The 5,437-nt window shown below is 52.1% G+C and overlaps 1 pseudogene; it reads left to right on the top strand.

Annotated features, from left to right (window-relative positions):
- The first annotated feature begins 512 nt into the window (after positions 1-512).
- On the top strand, positions 513-3,285 carry LOC122894645 (annotated as a pseudogene).
- The last annotated feature ends 2,152 nt before the right edge of the window (positions 3,286-5,437 follow it).

The raw sequence follows: 5,437 nt of genomic DNA, 5'->3' as shown, positions 1-5,437 counted from the left end.
GACAAACCTTTAGCTAGATTAATCAAGAAGAAAGACAGAGAACATTAAAAAGATTAAATTCTGGGATGGGAGCATTACTTACAAACTTACACATACAAAAAGAATTATAAGGTAATGCTATGAACAGCCAGCAAAGTATGTCACCTATATGAAACACACATTTCTAAGAAGACACAACCTACCAAAACTGACTCAAGTGGAAACAGAAAATCTGAATAGACCTGTAACAAGTGAAAAGATGAAGTTAGAAATAAGAGGAGTATATCTGGGGCGCCTGGGTGGCTCGTGGGTTAAAGCCTCTGCTTTCGGCTCAGCCCCCCGCGTCAGGCTCTCTGGTCTGCAGGGAGCCTGCTTCCTCCTCTCTCTCTCTACCGGCTTCTCTGCCTACTTGTGATCTCCGTTTTGTCAAATAAATAAATAATAAATAAAATCTAAGGAAAAAAAAAAAGAGGAGTCTATCATCCCAGGCTTGTAGCTCACCGGCCAACGGCCTCGCCGGGGCCCTCAGCACCATGGCAGCGGTGGAGGCTGAGGCGGCAGGGCCCTCGGAGGTCCATGGCGGCGACTGGGCACTGCAGGGCGCTAGGCCAGCCAGCCTCCCAGAGGCGGTGGGGCCACGGCAGGCCGGGGCTTGGGCAGCGGACCCCCACCAGGCGGCTGGGCCATGGCGCGGCTGGAGCGCCGGGAGTTGAAGTACCTGAGGAAGACGCGCTGCGTCACCACCGGTCGCAACTCCTCACAAGCTTCAGATGAAGCCGCTTGAGCTTCATCTCGCGGGGCCACCTCGAGATCTTCACTACCGGTCGCAACTCCTCACAAGCTTCAGTTGACCTGACCACAAGCCGCTTGAGCTTCATCTCGCGGGGCCACCTCGAGATCTCACCCACCCCCTGCACAGGAGCGCGCGGCGGCAGCCGTGGCACAGCGCCCAGAGCGTTCTAGCCCAGGCCAGGCCCAACGCCAGCCGCGACTTCTACCTGCACCCCCTCTTCGAGAATGGGTGTTCGCCATGTTCCAGAGACTCGGGGCGCTATTGCTGCAGCTGCCCCGCGTGTGCACGTTTAGATTCCCGAGCACAAGCATCAAGATCCTGTACACTGCCCTGTCCAGTGGGAAGAGGGAGAAGTAGGAGGCTCCCGAGTCTCAGGTGAAGCCTGTGCAGGCTCACATTCTTGTTCCTGATCATCAGCTTGATTACAGACATCATGGCCCACCCCATGAGTCCCCTTCCCTCCCCCACGGGAACCATCAGTGCTGCCAAGTCTCGCCCATCCAGCCCCCCCCCACCCCGACCCCGGGGAGCAGGATCTTCGGGTACAAAATGGGTTATGTGATACCAACTGACCTCAACTGAATGGCCAACAACTGGCAGCCCGAAAATGAAAAGGAAGCTTCTGATGCAGACAGCCCCAAGGATGAGTCAAAGCCACCTTATTCATGTGCACAATTCACAGTACAAGCAACTTCGATGGCTCCTGAGAAGAAACTTACTGTAAATGGAATTTATACTCATATCACCAAAAATTACCCATACTGCAGGACAGCAGACAAGGGCTGGCAGAATCCAGTTCACCACAATCTCTCACTGAATCCTTATTTGATCCAAGTGAAAGATCCCCCCGGGGCTCCAAGCACCCCGGAATGGACCCCTTCTCAGGAGGAGACCCCCGGACCCAAAAACCGAGCCGAGTCCACTGGTCAGATGCAAACAGCACGAGGTTTATTGAGTAGACACAGGTACCTGCGGGCGGTCAAGTCTTAGGAGGACTCGAGCGCCAGCCCTTAGTTCAGGGCCTTTTTATGGGGTTTGGGGAAGCGAAAGCATACGTACAGAAGCGGAAGCATGGTTACAAAGTTTTCATTGGCTGGTTTGAATGTAAAGGCATACTTGGCGCGCGGGAATACCCCTGATTGGTTCGCTCAGCATCCTTCATTTACATAGTGGGAAGTTACTTTCATTGGTCGTTAACAAAAGGGAAACAGACAGTATTGGCTAGATTTCAATCCTTCATTAGCATGTAGACTGACCATCGGCATTGGCCAGACTACAATCCCTTATTAGCATGTAGACTGACCATCGGCATTGGTCAGACTACAATCCCTTATTTGCATGTAGACTGACCTTTCAACATTCCTTGTAGTATCTTATCACTTTTTACAACATGGGAGGAATGTTTAAGGGAGTGGGAGAAGGGGGTGTTGGCTAAGCAAAGAGAAGGGGGAAGGAGGGGGAAAGGGAGGGAGAAAACCCTTTTCACAAGTACAACATTCCCAGGAAGAACCAGACAAAGGCTCATTCTGGAGGATAGATCCTGCCTCTGAAAGCAACTTAATAGAGCAGGATTTTAGGAAAAGATGGCCTAGGTGCGTGCCTTGCTTTAGAACCCCTCTGGTACCACTCCCCTCTAGAAGTGCCCTAGCCTCTCCCAATCGTGCTGGAGTGCTGTCTTCTCTCTCCTAGGTGCCCAGACCCCCAAGAGCCTGTCAAGGGAAGGTTCACTGGTTCCCCTGAAGCCTGAGTCCAGGGCCTCACAGCCCAAATTTTCCATCATCATGAGGCATGGCTTGCCCAGAGTGTACCAGGCTCACCTCTCTCTTGGCCCATTTTAATTGCTGGCAGTGGCAGCTGCCACCCACGATCAAGCCCATCACCCACACGGACACCATTCCTGGTGGTCACCTCAACCTGCGAGCAGCTTGTTGTGCAAAGGGTGCATGTCCCCCACCAGATCACCAGCATGGCCGGCCTGGCCCCAGAGAGCATATGCACTGTCACTGGACATGCTCTAGACCACTGTGATAGAGCAGGTGGTCATGCTGGCCCCTCATAAGGCAGAGCCGCAAGAGAATGGAGATCACAAAGAAGTAAAAGTGAAAGTGGAACCTATTCCTGCCATTAGCCATGCCACACTGGGATCATCATTCAGATGCCACAGACCACCGCTGTTCACATGGTCACTATAGTGCAGCAGGCACCTCTAGGTCAGCACCAGCTATTAATAAAAATGTCACACAAAACGGGACTCACGTGGTGCCAGTCTCTGCCACGGCCAGGTGAATAAGGTGGCGAGTTCTCTGCACATGTGGGCAACACATGTATCAGCATCGGCCTCCCTGCCTACAAAGCACCAGAATGGCAACCAGACAGAGCAGCCAGAACTGAAGCGGGTCCAGACAGAAGAAGGCAAGAGCATCATCATCGCCCTGAGTGTGGACACGCCGCCAGGAGCCAGCAGGGAGAAAGGTGTCCAAAACCAGCAACTGCCACAGCTTTTCTTGTTTTAATATCAACACTGTGGTGCCAAAAAGAGACACTGCCTCTCAAAGACACTGGGAGCACATTGTCTTGCTGGGTAGAGGGCCTGACAGTTGGACTTCATCTCAGCACTGACAACACAAAACCCAGGTGGCCTTAAAACCCCTAAAAGACAGAAGTCACACCTGAACAAAACCCCAAGTGACCCCATGCCTGGATTCGTCAGTGTCTCCCTGCCCTGAGGTCAGCTTGTCACTACGCAGCTGAGCTACTGGGACACGGCAGGGATCATCCCTGCTGCCCTCCTAGGACCCTTGGGTCTGTCACTGGTACATGAGACAGTAGTTCATGATTCACATGTGGAATTAGAATATTTGGAGGTGTACTTTCTTTACAAAATAATGGGGTCTTTGACATTTCAGATCATTCCATTTCTACTCTGGAGATTTTGGAACCACACAGGACCTTTTTGCGTTGATTTCATTTGGGGACAAGAAACGATGTTGTTTTGTTTCTGTTGTTTGTTTTCAACCTATGGAATGATTTCCTTTTGTCTGTCCTATTAACATTTAGATGGAGCTACTTGATGAAATCTGGAGGTTTTCTGTGATGCAGCAGGTTCTGGATGCAGGATGGACAGACAGGTGAGATGGACACCCATGCTGGGTCCCATGTTAACCATGTTTGAAAGAACTACTGGGCATATGGAGCTGCTCTTACCTGGGTCTCTTTCCTGCAAGTTTTTGTTGTTTGTTCCTTTGTGTTGACTTTGTCCCTTGCATAATTTCCTCTCTAAGTAAAACAAGCCTCCTTAAAAAAAGAAAAAAGAAAAGAAAAGCCCACTTCCCAGGGTTCTAGCTTTCAGAAACGGCACAGTGAGGGATTTTTCATGTGCTACAGACACTGAATCAAGCCTCAGCTCCGATGAATCAGGGCATTTGCCAGGAAGTGCCAAAATGTAATACCCAGCGACCTAGGCCAGGCCAGGCCACCTCTCTGAGCCATCCCTGGGCAGTTCCATTCCCTCCTCTTCGGTTTCTGGAGAAGAGGGATATGTGGGGAGGTCCCACCCTTGGCTGGAGGAGGCTGCAGGACAGTGGATGCCCTGGCGATCCCTTCATGTTCACACCAATGGCATGGTGGGAAGGGTGGAAAGGGGATTCCTGACATGCCTCTCACCTATGCCAGAGTGAATCCAAGGCCCTAAAGCTGGTCACTTTCCTCTCCATGGTGGAGCGGGGTACATCCTGGCATGTGGTATGTCTGGAAGGGAGTCCCCTGGATCTGAGGACCAGCCAAGGCTGCCAGACAGGGCTCTGAGGCCTCCTGTCTGGATGCCCGGCACTGTCCTTACAGAGCTCCACACAGGAGATGGGCAGGAGCTGAACGATGGGATCCCCAGTCCCATCTCCTTGAAGGACAGGAAGGTGCCCCCTACTGCCAACAATAAGAGTCCAAAGCTGGCTCAGGGTGAGGGCAGGTGCTGGGCAGACCCAACACCCAGGGCCCCTATGCAGAGGTCCCAGAAGCCAGCCTATTACTCCCCCAGGATCCCTGCTGGACTCCTGCTTCCTGATGAATCTGGACCCTCATCTCCTCCCCAAACTCGCCCTCAGGGCCTCGAACTGGCCTTGGCCAGATGCACAGGCATTGTCCACATATTTGTAGGAATATCAGAAAAGAGACTTTAAACCATGTCTCATCCCATTCAGTCTAGAGTCCTTTTGCACTATGCTATGCATTTTCCGAACTAGTGCTCCCTGCTGGCCCTGTAGGCCTGACCGCCCCTCCCCACCTTCTCCAAGTCTTACAGACAATCATGGTGAGCTGGGAGACACTTTTCCAAAGGGACATGGGGCTCCTGGTACTATGTCTGTTGCTCTGCCATTCAGTTGTGAAGAACACATCCCTAGAGTCCCTCCAGGGTCAGGAGCAGAGGCCTCAGGGCACAACATTCCAGAAGGATGATCAGGCACAGCCATTGAGCCCCTCTCTAACACAGGACTCTGATATGATTCCCTTCTGTTGCCAACTCACAGTGCTGCACTAAACATCCTACTTGCCCTAAAACCTGAGCGCTCTCACCCCAGAGACAGGCTCTGTGTTCTCCTCTCAGGACTGAGGTATGTAGTCAGAAATCCCAGAGACGATGCCGTTAATGCAGGGAGCTGCTATAAATAC

The sequence above is a fragment of the Neovison vison genome, chromosome 13 (assembly GCF_020171115.1).
Source record: "Neovison vison isolate M4711 chromosome 13, ASM_NN_V1, whole genome shotgun sequence".
Taxonomy (NCBI): domain Eukaryota; kingdom Metazoa; phylum Chordata; class Mammalia; order Carnivora; family Mustelidae; genus Neogale; species Neogale vison.
Note: the sequence above shows the minus strand (reverse complement) of the source record. Positions and strands in the feature narration are given on the sequence as shown.